The 11,695-nt window shown below is 34.7% G+C and overlaps 1 protein-coding gene across 7 annotated transcripts in view; it reads left to right on the top strand.

Annotated features, from left to right (window-relative positions):
• Positions 1-2,112: 2,112 nt before the first annotated feature.
• Positions 2,113-11,695, top strand: part of LOC145937976 (uncharacterized) — a 215,482-nt gene continuing 205,899 nt past the window's right edge. For 2 of the 7 annotated variants that reach the window (XM_083041319.1, XM_083041328.1), the window contains exon 1: positions 3,724-4,021. The gene's annotated coding sequence lies outside the window, so the exon portion shown is untranslated. Of the gene's footprint in view, positions 2,735-3,691; positions 4,022-11,695 lie in introns of those variants that run through there. The other 5 variants (XM_083041324.1, XM_083041322.1, XM_083041321.1 and 2 more) reach the window with 5 other exon arrangements.

Genomic DNA, 11,695 nt, shown 5'->3' with positions numbered 1-11,695 from the left:
ACAAAGCGAGAAATTAAAGCTCGCAGGATGCAGATGAGCGCGAGGATTCCGAGCGAGATCCCAGCGGAAATTTACTGCGAATATCGCACATATCTACACATATATTTATGAAAATCTAACGCGTTGCATGTTCAGAGCCGCTACTTCGAATTGTACTTTGACTATCGCTCGGAGCCTCTCTCGCGATTCGTCCTTCGACGAGGGTAAACTCGCCAACACCACGTTCATCCGCGATAAGTTCGACGATTGCTCGGGAGCACGTAGGTTCCCGAGGAAATTAAAACTTGGCAAATTCAACCATGGGCGAGCGGACAGTTCGCGCGGCGGCTTTATTAACTGTTGGCACGGAAGGAGAAAGAAAGCCGCCAGAGGGGCGAGGCTAATGAGATATACGGCAAAAGCCGCCGTAGATGCACCCTCCCTCGTCGCGCACCCTCTTCTTTGTCCGCGCGCGCGCACCGAAGCGAGTAAACCACTCTCGTCGAAATATGAAGAATCCGCGCGCCGCAGAGTTTTCTCTCCAGGGTAATCTTAATTCTCAAACTGTTGCCTCTCTTCCGTTGCCATGACGCGACGGTGTACGCGCAACATCCCGAGTTTTGATCAGCGTCCGATGAATGAAAAATTCAGCGCCGCAACGCACGAATTACCCCTCGGGGCGCTTTTATTAGAATACCTGTTTGCCAATCTTGTAGCCGCGGTCATGCTCAATTTGTCAGCTTTAATGAACTTGATTTCTAACGTTAGTGCTCTCGCGCGGCCAATTATTGATATCCTCCTTTTTCATTTCGTTCGTTTTTCTTCGATGCACATCAGATGAAATTGCACGTCATGAATGTCCAATAAATGTTTTTAGATATTTCATCATTTTCTAGAATCTATTTATTTTTAGATACTTATTAATGTTATTTTTGTTATAATGTTTTTATTTGATCGCTATTATTTTCACACACAAAAGAAAAAAATCGAAAAATAAATATAAAGAAAACACGTGTAACAAAGCAGATGTGTAACACGTCAGATATTTTATATCCAAAAGTAAAATTATTCAAAACAATGGAATGTCACGATGATACTTGATGAAGTGAATTAAAACGAACTGAAATAAAAATCATAAGAGGATTATTGTTCTGTTATTTTCATCGCGTATTAGCGAGCTGTAAATTCTTGTAAATATTTCAGCGGTCAATATTCGTTCAATTGCTGTAAAATTGTGTCACATAAATGAACGACTACCACAGTCGTTCGTTAATTTACTTTGGCGATATTATCAATTACAGTATCGACGTATGTCTCTGATTTAATCAATCATTATGTACACAATTCAGTCATATTCAGCACATAAGCCAGCAAATATTGAATAAGACCTTTGAAGTTTTATGTTTTCGCACATTAAACATTTGATTAATCAAACATAAAACAAACATCTGTATTTTTTTTCTCGATGGACAAGAAAAATTTTTATTGAATTCTATAACTAAATTACCGTTTATTGTTATTTTTAATTGTTTAAATTGTTATTGATTTAGCACTTTTAGAAATGCAAACAGATTAGAGCTCCTTTGCGCGTTTGATAAAAATTGACAATTAATAATTATTATTTTCGAAATATTTTAGATGTAAGTAATTTTTTATTGCAGTTGGGAAACCGAAATAATATACATGTTAAGATAATCATAAAGAGAATAAAAAAAGCTATATTTTAATTAGATAAGTTATTTAAAGATGTTACATGTCGAGAAACAAGTTCTTTTCAACAAAGTAACGTCTATGAGAAAAATAATCTCGTTACAATTGCTTGAGGAGGGATCTCTGTTGTACATGAAAAAATTAAGTATTTGCGTCGTTCATAATTCATAAGTGGAGCCGCAAGATGTGATGCAGAGGGAGGAGAAATTTTCGACGTGCCGCGTGAACGGGACAGGACCATACTTACGCCGACGTGAATTAGGACGCAGTCCGCGGAAAAGCACAAGCGCTTGCGCTAAAAGCCACGGCCTGCGAGGGGTTGGAAGAGGGTAAGAGAGAACTCGCGCCCGGGGTGGGGACCAGGGATCGTGGTTGGAAGCTTCTGCGGGAAACGGAGAATCTGCGAGTGTCAGTGCGATTCGCGACGCGATGCCCTTCGCTCCCCCGGTCCGTGCTTAAGGGATGGTGGGATCGAGGGCTCGTCGGTTTCCTCCCGTTGTGTCATCGTTGAGAGCAACGGGGATATATCGCTGACTCTCTTCTGGTGCGCGACAAGAGAGTTCCAAAGAAATCAAAGCCTGTACATCGAAAGCTTCGGGGCGCGGTACGATCTCGTACGAAAGCAATCGCGATCGAACGAGCAAGTAGTCGCGCGCGCGATCGGTCATAGTTTCCCTACGGAAATGTGTTAGACGTGAGTGACAATTTGGTAGGATTAATTTCGCTTCGCTCGGAAATGAGCTCTGTCACATCGATCATCCACGCGGCTCTCGTTATCAGCTGATGTGCAGGGGCAATCGGTTATCGTTTTATTTAATTATTCGCGACGATCGTGCGAATCGGTTACAAGGAATATACGCGAATTCTTGCTTATTGACACGTCGCGGGGGTTCTACTACTGTGAGATTGTAAATTATGCAAACGTAATTTCCTCTGGTGCCCCGCGATCGCGATTCGTGGCGAAGAAGAAGACGACGCTCTCGGCATAGCGGCGTCCGATCGCGCGTTTACCATATTATCGGAAAACAACGGCGAGGTGTTCGAAGTAAATTTGAAGATACGACGCGTCCTCTCTTTCGCGTCCCTTCTATCCTTTCTCTCCGTCGTGTGCCTGCGAGTCCTACGCAAACCCCCTTTCCACTTTCTTCGTTTTCCGCTCACCAACTTCTCTCGTGCAACTTTCCTCTTAAATTGCGTTAGAAACTCGATCTGCGACGTGCGATAATAATGATTGAAAAGTTTTGGCAACAATTATCGACTAAATTTTCAATGCGGCGTTTTCAACTCTTTTCAACTATATACTTTTCATGATGCGTCTCTCTCGCTCCCGATTTCTCGCTCACAATTTCACGCCAGAAATTTCAGAAAATTAATTGAAAATGAAATACAATGAGAAATTCTAGAGAGATTTCTAATCTAAATTTCATTAAACTTTATATCGCGTTAATATAATTATAGAAATGTGTTATATTAAAAAGAGAAAATATTTAATTTGTGAAATAATATATCTAATGCTCTTTTGATACTCAATGGAATTTCAATGGTTTTTCCTTTTGCACTCCGCTGCCTTATAGTTTCAATGGAAGTTACCGACCAAATTGCATTTAGAGTTCAATTCCATAGGGATAATAATAATGATCCAAAGCTCTTATGCGGCAATTATAAACGTGGAAACTTAGCATGAATGAAAGTTCGTCCATTCGCGTTCCCTTATTGGCACACCGATCTTAGTAATATCGGAGTAAACGAAGAGAGATGATCCCGTCTTAGTTCAATACATATTTGTGTTCTCAAATCGATATTTAATTATATATATTTCAAGACATGTCGCTATAAAAAAGATGCAATTTAATTAAAAAAAACACTCATCTTAAAATCATTTTTATAAGATACAAGAGCCATAAAAAATTTACGTTAAAATCATTCGTACGAAATTGTAAATGTAATTAATTTTATAAATTAAATATTGCAATGAGATATAAATTATTAAATAATAATAAAGAATGCCGGAACTAATGAGAGAATTAAAATCAGTATTTTAAAATCGAATACGATTCGTGATGCGGCTAATTCCGTTATAATTATACAAGACTGAAAAACTGAGTGAGAACGTGCTATTCGCGATTGAAAATATTACGCGAGCTCATGTGAACAACTCAGAGAGAAGCAGAAAAGGATCATTAAAAGCGCATAATGGATCGCTGGACAGATACTAATTGATAAAATATTAGCGGAATTCAGTGTAAACGTATATATATATATATATATATAACGAGTACGTGATTAATTAATCTACCAGAGCTTCTCGCCATCGATTGGACAAAATTTAACGGTGAGTACACACGTAACATATATACCTATATATGTAAGGTATTTTTATTTTTGTATATTATATAATATCGAAACTATAGTTAACAAGATATTTTGTTAAGTGTTAAATAATAAAACTTTCATTTATTTTATTCGCGTAAAGTTATATAAGATATTTTTATTCAGCCTAATTTCTCATCGGACATCAGTTATTTTAATTCTCCATTTCTGTGATATCTGCTTTTTCGTAAATTGAATACGATAATTATAACTAATTTAGATTTGTATCACATATATTCCTGGTAACGTATTTACCAATTAACGAGAATAGCAGTTGGTTACGAGGGCGCTGCCTTAATTTTCCTTTCTCGTCTTAATTCTCTACCGTAATTTGCACTCATATTTTACGTCGTTAGACCGGCACCGTAATGATGGTAAATTACGTGTAACATTGCAAACAGCACATTTGAATGTCGCCTCTTCTAAGGTGAAAACGTGAGCGCTATTAACGATTCGGTTTTATGTACCCCACAATTTATGATGAAATAATCATTGCGAGACCGCAAATAATTGAGAATTAATTCAGTTGATTTTAATGCCGTCGTTTACGTTGATTTGTTATTTATTATATATTGCACGATTAATTCGTCATGATGAAATAGCTGATTATGTTCGCTCGTTGAAAGATAATATGTCGCGCGACATAAAAAATAATCCTGATTTGATTTTGCTAATAATTTGCCTGATTGATCGGATTAAATTAATAACTTCTCGTTACATACTTCATGTGTTAATTTGATCGATTTTAAGCCCAATTATTCATTATGGAATTATATCGGATTTAAATATAATCATTTTGTTTTCACATCAGAGAACTAATCTGCAACTAATATGTGATGGAAAATATGCCGCCTCTATAACATTTACACGTATACGTATATTTTCAAAGATTAATTTTTATGTCAATACCCGGGTACCCATTTAGTGCTTTAAATTAAAATTTTTAAAGATTTTAGCGAAATGTTTTCTTAAATAATTTTATATTGATTAATGTATTTAAAATAAAATTCAAATATACAATTTCTCGACTATAGAGCAATCATAAAAACATTGGATATTAACATAAGGATTAAATTTTATAGAATAAATATTGTTTTTGATGTCTTTTTCTGCTATTGTTTTCATAATGCTTAGAAATAGCTAAAAAATATAATATAATTATGAAAAACGCGATGAAGAGATCGGATAATTTCTTTCTATACTTTTATACTTATACTTAAATATTTATATTTTAAATAGAATTTACATCCATCATCAGATTGATAAATTTAATATGTCACTCCTTCTGTTTTTACTCTTAATCTAACTTATATCAATTTTTATGTGTAACGGTTTAGCCTTTCACATGTCACAAGAAGCTTTCGACGGTGTAATTGATTTTATTTTCTAAAACATAAAACATTACCGGCATGTGTTCTACTGAAAACAGCTTACCTAGTCAAGAAAATTAAAAACTGTTTTGTCTATAGCGACGCTAGTATTATCTTGTTTTTGTTGGAAAATCGTTAGCGTTGAAGTGAAGTACAGCGAAATGCACTAGTATCAGAAAAAGCAGCTTGCAAGCACCGCGTCAGCATTCCATTTCGCCCTGCTCAATAAGCGATATCGTCATCGTCGAAATTTTTAGGAACATAAAATCACGGAAGCGTCTGACAAGAAGAGAATCTATATCGTACATTCCATTATTTTTGCCTTTAAAAATAAATTGGGTGTATTAGCCACGAGAAATGTATTATACCGAATAATTTTGAGATACTGTATGTATGTTAAATATTTATTAAAAGTTTTAATATTTGGTTTATTTTATATAAAAGTGGAACATGACAATATCTATATGAAACGCGGAAAGAAGAAATTATTTGCAAAATTAAGCAGCCGAATATAGTGTTGTATTTCGATCACAAACAATTGGATAAACGATTCTGTGTGTTTGGACAAAAGGTAAAATCAATTCACAAAATGGGTTTTTCGTGCGAACAAATGAGAGCTCTAGAGACGAGTTAACTGTCTCCCTCCCTCCCCCAGAGGAACTATTACTAATCAATAGTCGGTCGAAACAATGATTTAAATATGCTTGCGTGCACATGACATTCAAAATGACAATGCTTTTCTAATGAATTTCTAAAGAATGAACGAGAAAATGCCAAATTGTTTTTCAAAAGTATATATATATATATATATATATATATATATATATATATATATATATATATATTCGAGATATGAAATTCTAATAAAAAATAAACATTTGCAAATCGAACATCATGATAACACATATGCGATTTTAATTAAAAAAATGTTACAATATGATATATAACAAATATTGAATTAAATCCTTTACGTTATCTAAAATATAACATTAACTTACGGAAAATTGCATTCTTCACTAAATCTTCCGATTAAGTTTATTCAAGAAGAAATGTCGACAGCGGCCGTTCAGCATCATTATGAATTATGCATCACGACGGCGTATCAAGAGAAAGCAAACTTCTCCGGTTTTCCATTTATATTAAGCGTCACGCAAACTCGTCAGCGTCAAGTGCCGAAACTCGAACAATTCGCGTGAGCTTGCAATTAACGAACTTCCCAGCGAGAAGAAATCCGAGAAGAGATCGCGCGGCATTCATCGATGAATCATAATAAAATAATTTGTTTGTCGTACGTTTGTTTTAATGCACGTTGCCACGCAAAGTCAATCAATGTGTATATGTATCTTAGTCATTAGAGTATTCTTTTAAATTTTACAAAGACATTGTTTTATAGATATGACGTAATCGGCCCTATTTCTTATTATATAATTCGCCTACCTCAAATTTCTCGATGTTACTTCCGCACCGTTAATTACGAGAAATCGCGTTCTTGCTAATATCGGTCATAAAGCCGACCTCGCGAAGCTTGTCAATGGATCAGCGGAGACGGCTTTGCGAATGTCAGTGCGATTGCGTGATCGAAACTGTTCCAGTAATGAGACCTGTGACATGGTACGTTGCTCCCCGATACAGGGATTGTAATGAGCCAATTTCGCGCCGGTATGTCAAAGGTCTCTCCCCGGCCTGCCTTGCAGCCGTTCGAACTTTGATAGCTCATTCCTTGACGTGTATTCCGCGGGTGACATGGGTTAGACGGCGAATCCATCGCACAATTAAACGCCATAAGGTCTGGCCAGAAATAAATAGCAAATATCGTCAGGCCGACTGTATTGGCGATATAGTAATATCGACGTGTTAGCTAATCTCGGTGGTGTATGTGTTTCATCGCGCTGTCTATGAATTCAGGTCACCGAAGCTATAATGAAACCCTATGGGTCAGTAGCAAAAAAGATTGATATGTGCTTTAATCAATCGATATCTTTAATCGTCTATGATCACGATTAAAGATTTTGAATTTTAATACCGTTATATACCAAAATTGATTTGATCGAAAAAAATTCACTTTGTTGTGTGTGTTGAACTTGAAAATATTTTCAATTTAATTTTTCTTGAATACTAAGTGACAAGAAGAATTACCTAACACAAAATTACGAATAAAATTAAAAGTAATAAAAAATCAATCAATTTATAACACTTTATGTATATTTGCACATTAAGATTAAATTTGATTCCACTATATACTTAAGGATGAAGACCTTACTTTAGATAATTTAAAAATTTTGCGATAAAGTTTAAAATCAGAAATCTATTATAGGTTTATTTATCTATCTATTTTTATTTATATTTATCTATTTTATTAATTTTATCTGCGCATATCCTAATAAATATTCTTGGATATATGTATGTATTTGTATATGTGAGTATTTTAATTTTTTTTAAATATGTTCTGTATTTATGAAATTATAAAACTGCTTCTGTGTTATAAATCGTCTATAAAGTGGGCTTTAACATATAGGGAATGTAAAGAACAAGCTGAAAGCTATTGATGGAATGATACATTACGAAGTAATGCACTGAATATCGTATCACTTCGGCACAGATTAGACCACTGCTATCAGTGCTATCCCCAAATATCGTTCATACACATACATACACACACATATATATATATACATATATTGCTAAATAATCATTTGCGCATGCCACATATGTAGCAGCAACCTAATATAATGGCATAAATGAGGGAGCATTAGCATTAACATTCGTCTCATTAACTTTACCATATATTAATCTATATACTAATCGAGTATATCGTTTTCGAATATAAACAAAGAAATGCTTTGTTCGTAAAATTTTCGAATTATTTGAGCTAAAGAATTTTAAGATGCATGAGTAAATAATAATATTGAGATTCAGCAAAAGAATTTAAATCTTTCTATAATAATCACCGTCTAATAAATACGCGATTGTTGATTTGCAACTATCATTAAATAGATATTTTTTGAAGTTGCATTGTTTGTCCGCAAAAAAGGCTATCGAATTTGTAGAAAATATACAGAGAAAATATCAAATATACAGAATATGACTGAATATCGTTACTTGCTTGTCGTAAATCTATTTTGATGTGTCGTTACTGACATGCAACGACGTTGTTCAAAACTCTCACGATATACGATATCGAAGGGCAGCGGCCCGCATACGTAGATAGTTTATAGCGAATGGACTGTCGTGCGTAAAATCCATGGACAGATAACCGACATCGAATTGATATCCACTTAGTGATCTCTCTCGATAAATGTCGCGCGCGCGAAAATCTCTCACGATGAGTCATATTTCGTGAGTAAACGCGCGATATCAAATTTGACGGGCGATAAACCGTTTTCGTACAAAGTTATTTGGCTTTACGCCATAAAGTTACAACCTTGCAACGTTACAGCTCGAATGTGACCCAGATTCGACAATACTTATTTCTTGTCAATGTTCAAGATTCATCTTTGCTTATGAAATTGTATTTTGCGATCGACATTTAAGAGGCATCCGGAAGACATATATATGTAATAACATAAATATGTAATAAGAATTACTATTAAGGCTCTTCCGTAATAAATACAAATATAAGTGATAGGGCCTTAAGAGCCGAACGCGGATGTTGATGCGTATTCCAACGAAAATTTAATTTTCGAGGGGGATGTATAGAATAAAAATCTCAAGTATGAGATTATTCCATACAAGACTTGGCAGTATACCAAGCAGTAAAATTCGTGCCCTATGCACAATTAATTTAATTCCAGCGAAAAAATTAAATTTTCGTTGGAATACGCATCAACATCCGCGTTCGGCTCTTAAGGCCCTATCACTTATATTTGTATAAATATGTAATACAATACATATGTAATAATTCTTTAGCACGGATAAAATTGTAATCACCGTTCAGGATTTGAATGTAAATTGTTGCGCTGTAGCGTTAAGACATCAAACTCGGAACGCGTCGTAAACGCATTAAGGCTTGTACCGGCCTTGTATAATACTTTGTGAATATCAATGCGACCTAAGGGACACGAGAACGGGGCGACACTCTTGTTGCAATGGTACGACCAACTACATAACCGCTTATTGCCCGCCAGTTCGTGTCGGTGACATCGCAACGGGGCAGTGCATCCTTTGTGATTGACATCCACGCAGTTTAATACTCGGTGCGTCCACGTCAATTAAAGTTTATCGGCGTTGCACGAGCAGCTGATAGCGCGATACGTCCGAAAGCGGTCGGGATAAAAGCGCTCCGCCGCTTGAAAAAAATATACGACCCGCGAAATTCTGCGAAATGCAGAGAATATCGTTTGAAATGCGTAGCGCACGCATAAGGTTTTGCCGCGACAGCTATATTTCAATCGTTATGTCACGTCGAACGGAGAGAAATCGTAGCAGAATCAACAGCAAGTCAAGCTCTGCATCACGTCGTATCGATGGAAAACAGAACTTTTTGTGGAAATGCAAAATAAAGGAGGAAACTCTGTTGCACGCGTTGCTTTTACGAATGCTGTACTAAACATTGGAAAAAATTTTTTGGGCTATACTTGTAGAACAAAAATTATGAATAATATATGATGAATAAAATTATGTCATGTGCTAATTCCCAAGTATTTTGTTGTACATTAGTGAAAAGTGCAGGCCGAATATCATTTTAATATGTAGCTTTAGTAACAAAATGTTTTATGTACATATTAGTCTCACACAAAACTGTTTCCGCATACCCAGAATTAATTAAAACATAGCAACATCCTGATGGACGTGTTTAAAAGTTGTTCTCCATGTTTGTACGTGGTCAGATTTTATTTTGTATGAAACTCAATCCGCAATATTTCCTGACAGCTTGCGTAATTTGGTGTGGACCAATTAAATGTTTCGATAAACTTTGGGAGTTTGTACGATTAATTACGCTATCACCGAATATCTGCTAGTGATTTGTGATTAGAACGTTATAGCATTCAAAGAGCGCAGAGAGTTCGAAGTTAGTCAAGTTTCTGTTATCTATGATATTTCCGCGAGAATATTAATGATATTACAGTTGAAGGAATAACGTCAGTTTATTCAGCGCAATATATATTAAAGGGCATTAGTAACAAAGAAAGAAGCCTTTTTATATTAATGAGCTGAATTTTCTAAAATGCAACAAAGGCAGCATTAAGCCTTAAGAAAAATGTTTCATAAAGATAATTCCACGAGTAATTCCAAGAGAAATTAATAATTCTTTTTCTTTAAATCATGACTTAAATATTATATCTTCGTAATTTTTTTTTACTATTGAATTTATTACAAACTTTGTAGAAATTGAAAATGCAATATATTAAAAATGTCAATTTGTTATAAAAAAACACAATTGAGGCCTGACAATATGAACTTCGCGTAGAAGATATACGAATTGGGAAGCGAAGTGGACAATTCGACAGAGAATCTGGTTGCAACGGATTAATCTAATTTAGCCACCGCGAGATTTGCGCAAACTATATCTATGATTCATGATACACAGTGAAGTATCGTTAAAGCCGCACTCACGATGAGTTTGTCTTTCTCAAAACCAGACTTTCAATTTTACTCTCTTTCTCTTTATAAATTACTAGGTAATGCACACACACATACACAATCGAAGAATTGTATGCGTATATTTATCCATGCATTTTAACGTTAAATATCAAATATTAGATCTGAAATCGAATATATCGCGTTTACGTTATTTATCCGTATTTTACAATAGCGTTATTTACACTATTAAATCAAACTGTTTATTAGACCAATGGACCTACCTTTATTGGCCACAATCATTCTGGCTACATCTAGTCAGAGATGTAACTTTGACCTCTATCAGAGATCTCAATGAAGGAGGGAAATTCCGTTTTCAACTAATTATCATCGCCGGTGTATGAGCGTAATTTTACGCTCGAATACGATCGTAAAAAGTCACGATCGTTTGTCCATACATCGTTCAATTTAATTTCGCTTTAACTAACATAACGCCGAGTCATCGATCAAAATGGTTTCATTGATATTTTTCTAATAATAATAAATGTATAATAATAATAATAAATATATAATAAAATAATAAATATATAATAAAATAATAAATATATAATAAAATAAAAAATATATATATACATATAATATTACTTATAATAAAATTTATAATAAATTTGTAATAAACTAAAATTCATTAAAAACATTCATACTATATAGGTACATTATTTAATTGATCGAAAACTTGGATTTACATT

This window comes from Prenolepis imparis, unplaced genomic scaffold (genome assembly GCF_030444845.1).
Source record: "Prenolepis imparis isolate NDT839.2.m4 unplaced genomic scaffold, iyPreImpa1.0 SCAF_6, whole genome shotgun sequence".
NCBI classification, from domain to species: domain Eukaryota; kingdom Metazoa; phylum Arthropoda; class Insecta; order Hymenoptera; family Formicidae; genus Prenolepis; species Prenolepis imparis.
This window is presented reverse-complemented; position numbering and strand designations above follow the sequence as displayed.